This window comes from Rattus norvegicus, chromosome X, assembly GCF_021556685.1.
Source record: "Rattus norvegicus strain SHRSP/BbbUtx chromosome X, alternate assembly SHRSP_T2T, whole genome shotgun sequence".
Lineage (NCBI taxonomy): Eukaryota > Metazoa > Chordata > Mammalia > Rodentia > Muridae > Rattus > Rattus norvegicus.
This window is the reverse complement of record NC_141554.1, coordinates 24,767,229-24,780,211: the sequence shown is the minus strand read 5'-3', so window position 1 is coordinate 24,780,211 and position 12,983 is coordinate 24,767,229.

Genomic DNA, 12,983 nt, shown 5'->3' with positions numbered 1-12,983 from the left:
CTTTCTCCAACTTGTTCACAACTCAGTTTTTCCCACCCAGGGCTTTATTTTCTCACAGAGGTTCTCATTATCGTAGTTGTTATTTGAATTTGCCTACTTTCCAAATTTAGAGAAAACACTGTGATTATAATTGTCTGATGGATTTTTAAATTTTTATTTTCTGTCTATTCAGCTCTCAAAAAAATGTTGTAAGAATGGATGCCAGTTGGTGGTGTCTTACACATTTAATCCCAGCACTTGGGAGATGGAGGCAGGCAGATCTTTGTGAGTTTGAAGCCAGCCTCATCTACGAAGTAAGTTTCAGGACAGCCAGGGCTACACAGAGAAACACAACCTCAGAAGAAAAAGATATATGGAGGTGGGGAGAGGAGAGGGAGGGAGAGAGAGGGAAAAAGAATGGAAATGACACTCAGAATCTATTTACATGTCAGGCTGGAAAACACAGTCCCAAGAGTGATTGTGAAATAATAGTACTTAATTTGGCTTCACAGTTTCTCCAGGAATACTTAGAAATAAAGAAACAAAGTAATGGGCACTAAAATAAAGTGGAAAGGTTATCACACACTGGTTCAGGTAGATCCAGGTTTAAAACAGGTAGCCTTTATTTGCCATTTGGTGACTTTGATTACATCACTTTCTTATCTTCAAATACTAGTATCTATCTACCTTTCAAGCATCTTTTAACATTAAATAAAGAAAACTCTAATGTAGTTCAATCTAATTAGGGAAACTGAACATAGAAATGCTTGGTGATGAAATGAAAGTGTTGGGTCAAATAGCAAGAAGAAACGATGGAAATATGACTTTGTAGTTAAGGAAAAGAATTTCTAACCTCAGATCATTAAGGCTGGACAGTTAAAAGTGACAGTTAGAAATTATCCAGATGAGATACTAGGGTGAGGTCTTTAATGCAAGATGGTAGCCGCATCTAAAATTTAATTACAGAGCCAATAGGAAGAGCATTGCACAGCATTTCATCAGGACGTTATATACTCTAAGATAATATTGGAATCCATTACTAAATTTTTCCTGGAAAACTGTTAATGATTTTCAAACAACTTCCTGGTCTCCTAGTATAAGAGCCATGTGGCCTTTTGGTGATTCACTTAGCTTTTTACCAAGAAAAATACCTGAAAGTGAGGCAAAATTCAAATTATGTCTATTGAATTCAGGCAATCATTGCCAGGCATTGTTAATTCTATCCTCAAATGCATGTAGTGATGTTCTGCTCCCTGGGTGTTAGAGAATAAAAAACTAACCTTAAGGCTTCCTAGCTTTTGGATGTGAGTTTTCATTGGCCTTCCTCTCTATTTTTAGTTTCAGTTTTTTTTACTCCAGGAAGTGCCACTTCAACATAGAATAAAGTTTGACCTTTATCCTTCCTTAGGTCTCTGGAGCAAAACTAATCTATTGTGAGTATATAAAGAAAGGGAAGATTACAGTAAAAATACTTTGTTTTGTTTTGTTTTCAAAAGCACTGCAATACCAAAATCCCAAGCAACAACAGGAAACACACACACACACACACACACACACACATACACACACACAGTTAGACTTCGTTAAAATTAGGGACTTGTATGCATCAAAATATGCTTTTAAAAACAACAAAAACACTAAAGGGAAGAAAATATTTTATAAGTTATATCTGCTAGAGGATTAATACTTAGAATATATAAAAATTCCCTTCCCTAAACAGATAACAAAACCTTAGTTAAAAATGAAATTAATTTCTCAAATAATAATTATACATGTGTTTTAGAAAGAAAAATAAGATATACAGATGGACAAGAAGCACGTGGAGACATAGTGTCACTAATCATTTAGCAACTGCAAATGAGAACCATAATGAGATACTTCTTCACATCCATTAGAATGTTAATAATAATAGTAATATTAATAATATACATTGAAAAATAAACAGAAAGACATGAATATGAGGGAAACATTGCTGTACAGATGTTGGACTCTGCACTTCAGTTCTTTTTGTACATAAACACAGGCATGGAATGTTCTATTTTACATGATAGTTTTATGCTTTACTTTTTTGTACACTGCTGAAATGTGTTTGAGAGATCCATCAGCAATGCATGAGACTGCTTAGGGATGCAATCCAGGGAAATTCAATTGTATAGTTCTACTTACGGGAACCATGTAAAATAAGCAAACACATGTAGACAAGTGTGCAAGTTTGAGGAGAGAAGATGGAGGAAGCAGAGTTAATATTCAATGGGGCCTGGGTTTTTTCGTTGAGACTAATGGAAATGTTTTGTTACAGATAATAATGGTGGCTACATGGCATTGTAAATGCAGTTAATGCCACCGAATTATACACTTATGAGTGATGAAAATGATGAACACTTTCATGGTTGGGTATTTTGCCCTGGTAAACATACTTTACTAAGTGACAGTGGGTTCTTCTGTCTCTGATTGCTTCCTTGATCTATGAAACAAGAGATTACTAATTTGAGGAAGTTTATGGCCTGCGCTGTGTTAGGACGAGAATTCTGTAGGGGTTTGAATGTTTCTTAAGATCTTGATTGTTTATTATAATAAATATAATTACTAAACTAAACGAGGGAAGAACCAAAGCAGAAATAGCAATATAATGGAGGACATATAACAATAAGAATATGAAGAAACCAAACATGCCTGCACCGAAGGGAACAATATAAAACAGCTTCTATGTTGAAAAAAATTTTGAGCCGGAAGATGACACAGAAGAGTGAGATTTCAGGAACACTATTCTTAGAACAGCTGGAAGATGAGTTAAAGGCTGAGGACCAAACAGGAAATAGGAAAACCGGTGGCTGTGCTGTTAGAACTATCCACACCAAAGAGTGTGTTCAAATGTCTGCTGTGATGGCAGGAAGAAAGAAACAGACGCAGTCTGCAGACACAATCAGCAAACATCAATCACTTAAAACTGCAGCTGATAAGGGTAGAAGGAAAGCTAAAGAGGACTTTGGGAGACCTCTGTCAATAACAGAAACAGGAAATTCAAAGTAAACATTGCTGGCTTGAGGGAAGAAAGACCTTTAGTGGCATAAAGTGTAAAAATTTAGTCATGAAAACACTGAGTTTGACATATAGGGACACTATCAAGATATTCTTCAAACAACTTGAAGGTGAGGCAGAACCTTTAAAAGAAGGATGGGACTGCAATTTCTCTCGCCTGGCTCATATAATTACTGAGTGTCCTCGTTGCAACATAGAGAATGTCACAAAGAAATGAACTGTCGGGCTGTGAGATGGTGCAGAGGGACTGTAAATGCAGTGCCAGAGGAAAGAAGCCAATCTGAAGAGGGTTTTAGTCATATGATTCCAGTTACTTGACAATCTGTAAGGAATAAACATCATGGTGGTATTTTTTAATGATGGGTTCCAGAAAGTTATAGAGGAGGTAGAAATGGATTACCTGGAACATGAGATAGTTATTTATGGCAGGAGAACTGCTCTCTGTGATACTATTGTCACAGATTATACATCTGTCAAAGCCTATAGAAAACACCTTACCACTAGTGTGGTCTATGGGCTTTAAGTGATACTGATGAATCGACTGGTTTATTGATTCTAGCTAGTACATTGTGCTGGTGCAGTACAGTGGTAACAGGCAAAGCTGTATGTACACGCAAGGGACATGTGGGAAGTGTATGTTCTTTACACGTAATTTTCCCATGAATGTAAAAGTGTTCTTGAAATCAAAAGGTATATTCAAAAATTGGGCAAGTATCAAACAGGCTCTTTTAATCCTAACCAGTTAGATTCTTAAGTTTTTCTAATTTTATTTTAATCATTTTTAATTATGTATACGGGCATATGTGTCTTTGTGTGGGTATGTGCATGTGACTACAAGTACTTGAGGAGGCCAAAAATGTTGGATCCCTGGAAACTTGAGTTGAAGGCAGTTGTGGGTCACCTGACATGGACACTAGGAATGAATTAAAGTCCTCTGTTACAGCCTATGCAAGAGCAGAAAATAATGAGTTGTATTTATGAAAATATAAATGTAATTCCTAAGGAATAATAGCTTAAAAGTAATGAAGTGATTCTGGACTACAGATAGCCTTCTTTCAAATATTGTCATGAAATGTTTGCAAGGTGATGGGTGGGGAAGATAGAACTAGATGAGGTAGAAGGCTGGATTCTAAACCCAACTTTCCCAATAGCTCTCTCAAATTTCATCTTTCTGGAAACCTTATTTTTCTAAGTAAGGTAAGGGAGTTGAGTTAGATCACATTTAAGTTTACTTTAAATTTGAGTTTTACCTTTCTGTGAAACATTGACAGTTTCATAACAAATTATTCAGTTCCTGAAGATAATACCCTTCTAACTTTCCTAGCTGAAAGTAACTGAGAGAATAGAGAAAGTTTTGCATTTGGCAATGGAATTTAAATTTATTACAATATTTTGAGATTCTTCCACACTCAGGTTTGACTGTGGGAAGGCACAGGCAGACTGTCCTGTCTCAATTCGAATTTCCTTCTAAATCATAGAATTTGAAGTTTCTCATAATCCCTAGATAACCCGGTTCTCAAATCAAAACTTTCCCAGAGGGAGAAAGAGCTAAAACCTGCCATCATCTTCAGTCTCAGACTTTGAGCTTTCTACTCAGATTTTTGTTCTTTGACACAGGGTTTCCCTGTGTCACCTGGGCTGTCCTGGAACTCACTCTGTAGATTATTCCTTCATGTCCCAGGCTCATCCTCAGCCCAAGCTTTAGAATGAAAGAATCTTACAATGTCAAGCAACCAGAGCTTCCAGGGACTAAGCCACTACCTAAAGACTATACATGGACTGACCCTGGACTCTGACCCCATAGGTAGCAATGAATATCCTAGTAAGAGCACCAGTGGAAGGGGAAGCCCTGGGTCCTGCTAAGACTGAACCCCCAGTGAACTAGACTTTGGGGGGAGGGCGGCAATGGGGGGAGGGTTGGGAGGGGAACACCCATAAGGAAGGGGAGGGAGGAGGGGGATGTTTGCCCGGAAACCGGGAAAGGGAATAACACTCGAAATGTATATAAGAAATACTCAAGTTAATAAAAAAAAAAGAATCTAATCATCTTGGTAAGGATTTTGACCCACTTGGGCCATCTTATTTTCTCAAATTTAACATCATGTCCTATAAATCCAAGCCAAATAGCTATTTGAGAGTGCTGAGAACCAGCCTTGACATTTTTCTCATGCTCATATATGTCATTTCTAGATTCACTTCATATCCTATAATCCAAGCTGCAGAAATACTCTTTCCCTGGCCATAGCATTCATACCATGCTAACAACTCCAGGATTACATAGCCAGAATTATACTTGATATCAAAAGTGAAAAACATGCCAAAAGTAATATGGCCAGGCAAAAAGCCCATGGCCAGGAGTGGCATACATCCCCTTGAGTTGTTGGTCATAGGTGTTCCAGGAATCCCTCAAAACAACGCAGGCTACTGTCATTGTTCTTTTTGTCCAGCAGAACTTAATTATAATGTCCTGCTGCTGAAGACACCATATACACTGGACACAGCACATAAAGAAAAACTAGATGTTACTGACCAGGAAGCTTCCCCATTTCTGGCTAACCCTCAAAGGCACAGAAGGTGCTATGCATGCTGCTGGGGTGTCAGGGGGAAATCATGAACACTTTTACTTAGCTGTGAACTCTGTGCACCAAAATAATGACCAGCATGACAAGACATGTCCATGAGTGAAATAGTGGGAAAAATGTTATGAGAGCAGCTGACCACCTTATGATTGGATTTAGAGCCATTCTATAGGAGCAAATACATGGCTGGTATTGCAGATGTGGCCACCAACCCAAGGTTGTGGAGTTTATAGTCCCCTGGGTTGAGCATATTACTCTTAGTAATATTTCTTTCTAACAGTCATATGTTTAGAAAACTAGTAGTAATATGTCGAAGTGCTCTCTGAATTTTTATCTCTCTTCATATAGTTTAGTGCCGATCCCGGGCCTCATCAAAGAAGTTTCATTGTATAGAAGATGGTGACTAAGGCAGTAACTCCCAACTGATCCAACACACAGATGGTAAGTGACTGAGGAATGCTCTGCACAAATGGAACATTAATGTCATATATAACCCCAAGGCTCAGGGACTATTCTTAAAGTGGAGCAAGAGATCCACTTTAAGAGTCAGAGATCTTGGAATATCATATTGAAACAGTGTCTTCTGAATATGAGAAGACACACCACAAACTCATAACAGCTGTGATTGTCTGCACATGATCAAGGCAGTCAACATTTCAGCACTGATTGGGAAAAGGATAATGAGCCCCACTCCTAGCTGAGGAGCTATGAACACTTGATAGTTTCTGGGGTTGGAGAGTCAGTATTCTTTAAGAGTGTGGCTTCTGGTAGGTCCACCATTCTCTAGTAGATGGCCCCACACCAAGAAGTATGTAGACAATACAAATTAAGAGTTGATAAGTATACCAGCTAATTTTATGTTAATTTGACATAAGCTATAGGCATCTGAGAGGAGAGAACAGAACTGAGAAAATACCCCCACAAGATCAGGCTGTAGGAAAGTCTATAGAGAATTTTCTTAACTAGTGATTGATGTAGGAGGGTCCAGTTCATTGTAGGTGGAGACATTCCTGGGCTGGAGGTTTATAAGAAATCAGATTGTGTAAGCCATGAGCTAATAAACCAGTAAACGAGATCCATCCATGGCCTCTGCATTAGCTCTTGCCTCCGGGTTCCTGCCCTGTTTGAGTTCTTGCCCTGGCTTCCATCAATGACGGATGACAATGTGGAAGTACAAGCCAAATAAACCCTGTTCCTCAACTTGCCTTTTGGTCATGGTGTTTCATCATAGCAACAGAAAACCTAACTAAGAGAGTGGGTTACTGAATTTTCAGAAAGAGGACATGAAGTTGGAGGGAATTATGTTGTGGTAGTATATTTTGGAGGAGTTAACAAGACATTTGCAATGAATATGATCAAATACAATATATAAAATCCTCAAAGAATTCATAAAATAGCAAATCATTTAAAAATGAATCAGACTCCAAGATTCGGACTATGTAGCAGAGATCACATGGCAAGATACAAACAATAAAAATAATAAGAAATAAGATGATTCTTTGAAAAGCACTATAATAATTAACATACAATGGTCAGGTCTGAGCTATACAGTCAGCATAAAGATCCAGCAAGTTTTAAGCCCCAGTAAATCTTGAACCCAAATTCTATAGCCATGTAATCCTGTATTATAATCTTGTTTTCCATTTAGATCTAAATAAAATGATAGAGTTCATAGTCTTATCTAACTAGTTATCTCATTATAAATTAATGTCCAAAGCTTTTCGCATTTAGATGGATAGGTATCATCAAACTACTAAGCACTTATCTTCTAGATAGCATCAGGTTTTAGGCTCAAACATAGATTTTTACACTATAATGAATTAAGTACTTAAATGTCATTCACTCCTTTTAATAGTTAATAGGATTCATCTGGTAACATTTTAAATGAGGCATACATCTTCTTTTAAACTTCCAACCATCATGAAATAATTTAAGTCACAATTTAATTATTCCTTGAAAACAGAGGTCTATGAAATTATAATAAGATCAGATGTTAAATTGTCCATGGAATGCTACTTACATTTGATATTTCCATTTAGATCTTAATAAAATTTTAGAATAGTCTTATCTGACTAGTTATCTCATTATAAATTAATTTCCAAAGCTTCTCACACTCATATGGATATGGGTAATCAATCTTATCCTATGCCTGATATTTCTGCTAGTTTTTAATCTGTGGGCACTGGTTTTTACTTTGCTGGTATAGTAACTCTAAGCTCTATGTTTGTTCATGGTTTGTGTGCTTCTTATCTAGAAAGAGTAAATCCTCAATTTGTTTTCAACCCAGAAAACAGATATTGTTATCAACATATTAACTCCTACAGAAGCTTAGCTCTAGTGGCAGGTGTTGCTAGAAGTGTGTATCACATAATTAATATTTTGTCTTTTTTATCACGTAGCCCCCAGTCCTCATGGATAACACTCATATATTTAAATAGGGAATTTATTAACCCTTTTGCAATTCCCTATGTATATCTCTTTTGTATAGTCCTTATGCAATGAATTACTGCTCTCATGGAGTTTACAGTGGTCTTATGAAAGAAATAAAGTTCACTCAAATTCAAAATTGTGTTATTACTGATTAATTAGTAACAAGAAGATACTAGAAGTTATAAGAGGTGATTAGAAGATCATGATCTGTTCTACATGAATGGGGTTTTAGGTTTTGGTGAGAATTTTTGAAAGACTGAATAAATGATTGACTATTGGACTAATCATAATTTTGTCTCATGCTCTGTCAAATTGTGTCTAAGACTTCTAGTGTTCTCTAACTAGTCTGTCCTTCTACAAGAATAGACATTTTACCAAGACTTATACTTCCAAGATTCCCTTGAAGTCTAACACAACAAAATTCTTGATATATACCATATGCAACAGCAATGATATGTAGAAAATTCAAAATCATGTATTCTTGGGAGTATCTCTTTCTCTTTTATGATAGCATTTGGCTAAATAGTTCAAGTTCGCCTTGCTTCTTGATTCTGCCTTTCACAGAAATGTGCCACCATTCTCACTTCAAAACATTTTTCTTAAAGAGCAAGAGACCCCTCTCCCTTCTTCCTGTCAATGTAAAAATAGAACTCTTGCCTCAAAAGGGACATCTTGGTAACAGTTTCATGCAGTTTTAAAAATAAGAAAATAAAGAAAAATGAGTCAAGGTATCTTCCAAATGTATCTGTAGCTATATCCGGCAGGTGGACCATTAGAAAAGCAGGAAAAGCTCAACTATAGGCCTCAGATGCTATCTGAGAGCATCTTAGGTTTTTGCTCAGTGAAAACTAGCACTTTTTTAATATATTCCAAAACATTTACCTAATAGTCATAAAGATGTTAGGTGAGATATACAGAAAGGCAATAACTAGCTACTAGGGGTGGGCGCTAAAGAGGGCTCAAGATACTTCTACTCTGAACTTGCAACATTCCAAACTACCTCCAGTCATCGAACCAGCTAGTCAGTCATAGCTCCTTTCCAGGAATTGTTGTTCGCATTCCTATGGACTTAAGTTTTCATGTGGTTATCTTGGACCAGGGAGGGGGAAGTAAATGCCACAGTGGTAGAGCCATGAGACAAAAGATGCTTTAGCTCTTGGCCTCTGTTGAACTGAGTAATATTCCAGTTTGGACTTTAAATTTTTACAAATGAGAGCTATTTCTATCTTACTTAAAACCATTACCTTGGCCTTTCTCTCATGTGCAGATGAACCTATCAATCATATGAATCCTATACATGCTCATTTAAAGTAATTTAATTTCCCTTGCAGTGCATTGTAAAATCATGTGGCATTGGAGTAAGTAGGCTTGCCATCTTAGCTCTTTCACATAAATTCTATGACCTTCAATAAGTAGCTTGGCCAATTTACTCACTGGGGAAACAGAAGTTGAAATATATGATTCACAGTTATAAGAGGTAACCAATCCCTCCTTCAACTAGAATTCCTACTAGTATATTTAAACAGGTTTTAGAATCCTCTTTTAGAAGGGATTCTCTTCCACACCCTCAGCCATCCTTCCTCATAAGGAAAGAGATGGTTTTAGGTTTGAATACTAGAGAAAAGATGATCACTATATGGCCTACTTGTTTTCTTTCTCAAAACAGTCTGTCCATGCAGCGCCATAATCAATATGCCCACACTGGAAGAGGACCACAAAACTAGTTGTTCTGCCTAAATCTGAGCACAAACATTGAATTTTGGAGGGAAAATTAAAATTTTGCACTGTGGCCAGATGGGTAAGAGGCATTCCCTGAGTCAGATTTAATAATAAAATGGGCGTTTTCATATTCTCCCTGCTTAAACTTTCAACTATTCTCCCTGTTTAGCTTTCAACTATTTGAATTCACAGAGGGATCATGAGGTTTGAAGACGTCTCAAGAATTCAAAGGCAAGGTATTTTATAAACACTAAAATTCAATCATAGACAAAAGCGTGGAGCCCCAAATCAGAGTTCAATAAAATATACTATGCCACAAAAGGCACTTCAGTCTAAGTGGCATGTTAGCGCCAGATTCTCACCATTCTTTCTGAGGTTGAACGAAATAGCACAAGTACTCAAGACTGTGCCCAACATTTAAGAATTGATATTAAATAAAAGATACACATTAGGTCAAATTATTGTCTGTAAAACCGATTCTTTTCTCCTAGAGACTCTTATATGTCAGCTGTTTCAATCACCAAGTTCTTTCTCATTGGAGAAAGTAAAACCTGTGTTTCTTTACAAATTTCTTATTAAACGGAACATGCATTTTCTTTCAAATTCAGTACTTTTGTCCTATTAGCATATGTATCATTAGACTTCAAAGCAATTCCAAGCCATAGAATCCTATGATTCTCAAAGTTTTTCCGAGATTCTACAGTCAGTAATATGGCACTGTATGTTAATGGAGCAGCCCATCCATTGCTTTTACATTGTTTGTAGAACAAACAAAAGTGATTTACTTTTAGATTTCCATTAATGAAAGTTTGAAATATACTAACTTAAAACAAAACAACGATGCCTACAGGATTTTTGCTTCAAAGAGCTAAACTGCTATTTTGAAAAAGTAACAACCATTCTGCCTCAGTTTTTCTTTTCTTTTTCTGTTTTTTGAATCTATGGTAAAATTGGAAACCAATATGAAGGCCAGAACCTAGGGTCAGTCCACAGTAACATACATGCACGCATGTAAGCATGCACACACACAGAAAAAGGAAGAAGAAAGGGAAAGAAAAACAAAGAAAGGAAGGAAAGAAGAGAAAGGAGGGGAGAGAGAGAGAGGGGGAGAGAGAGAGAAAGGGGGGAGAGAGGGGGGGAAAGAGAGAGAGAGAGGGAGAGAGAGAGAGAGAGAGAGAGAGAGAGAGAGAGAGCAAGAAGTGGAAAACAGTGAAATTAGATGTTGTCACTGACACTCTAGGGTTGAGCTAGCAAGTGAGTTTCTTTGGCCTTTTCCATTCCAGTTAACTTTCTCTTAAGGCTCTAAGGCAAAGACATTTGTCACTTTCAGTACTATTTAGTCCTTGAACAGTCTTTCTTCTTTTACAGATTTTTCTGTCTTTGGAGGAGGTGGGTAGAGTGATAGAACACATGTGACATGGAAATAGAAAGAAGGTCCCTGGGAGTGAAAGGGTACAAGGGAGAGCAGGGGTAGGGGAAGGCAGGCGAGAATCAAGAAAAACAAATGATGTTTGAAAATGTCATAGTGAGGGGCTGGAGAGATGGCTCAGCGGTGATCAGCACTGTTTGCTCTTCCAGAGGTCTTGAATTCAATTCCCAGCAAGCACAGGGTGACTCACACCCATATAGCCTGGGTTCTGATGTCCTCTTCTGGCATGAGGGTATACATACAAACAGAGAATTGATTTATATCAAATAAATAAATAAATCTTTAAAAAATAAAAGAAAATGCTATTGTGAACCTTGATAGTTTGGATGCCAATTAAAAATAATAATCTAGCCAGATGTAGTGGCTCATACTTTTAGTCTCAGCACTTGGTGAAAGGACAATATAAACCCCATTTGTCTTCATTTAAGAACCCCATTTATCTAATCCCATGCGTGCTATCAGACCACCACGGCCTAAAACTGGTCTTCAATAATAATAAGGGAAGAATGCCCACATATACGTGGAAATTGAACAATGCTCTACTCAATGATAACCTGGTCAAGGAAGAAATAAAGAAAGAAATTAAAGACTTTTTAGAATTTAATGAAAATGAAGGTACAACATACCCAAACTTATGGGACACAATGAAAGCTGTGCTAAGAGGAAAACTCATAGCGCTGAGTGCCTGCAGAAAGAAACAGGAAAGAGCATATGTCAGCAGCTTGACAGCACACCTAAAAGCTCTAGAACAAAAAGAAGCAAATACACCCAGGATGAGTAGAAGGCAGGAAATAATCAAACTCAGAGCTGAAATCAACCAAGTAGAAACAAACAAGACCATAGAAAGAATCAACAGAACCAAAAGTTGGTTCTTTGAGAAAATCAACAAGATAGATAAACCCTTAGCCAGACTAACGAGAGGACACAGAGAGTGCGTCCAAATTAACAAAATCAGAAATGAAAAGGGAGACATAACTACAGATTCAGAGGAAATTCAAAAAATCATCAGATCTTACTATAAAAGCCTATATTCAACAAAACTTGAAAATCTACAGGAAATGGACAATTTCCTAGACAGATACCAGGTACCGAAGTTAAATCAGGAACAGATAAACCAGTTAAACAACCCCATAACTCCTAAGAAATACTCAAGTTAATAAAAAAAAACCATTTGTCTTCATTTTAATCACCAGACCTGGTTTCAAAAAAGGCCATAAGGCACCAGCTTCAGGAATAGACTCCAGAAACTAAGTCACAAGACACCAGCTCCAGGAACAGACTGTAAAATCCAGAACAAGGCCATAAAACCCTTTCCCGAATAACAACCTGGGGATAACCACAAAAGTGTGGAAATACTTTATCTCAGTATGGGCCATCTGTGCTGGGCAGCCATATTTCATCACATGGTTGAACATTCATGACATAGGAATACAGATCACTGACTAGGTGTGACACTTCTAGCACCCACCAATGAAATTTTAAATTATCTAATCATTCTAGAGTTTCCCTGGTTTCCTATAAGAAGACTTTTATGCCTTTGTCTGGGGTTGCCATTTTAGAGAATGGTTGACCCCCGCATGCTGGTTGTTTCTGCAAAATAAACGCTCTTTGTTTTTGCATAATCTGCGTCTGGGGCCTTCCTTCAGTGATTTTCAGACCCTTACACTGAGAGGCAGAGGCAGGTGGATCACTGTGAGTTTGAAACCAGCCTAGTCTATATTGTAAGTTCCAGGACCACATAGGGAGGTCCTGTCAACAACAGCAACAAAAGGGAAAAAAAGGAAAAAGAAATATTTTAAAAAATGAAA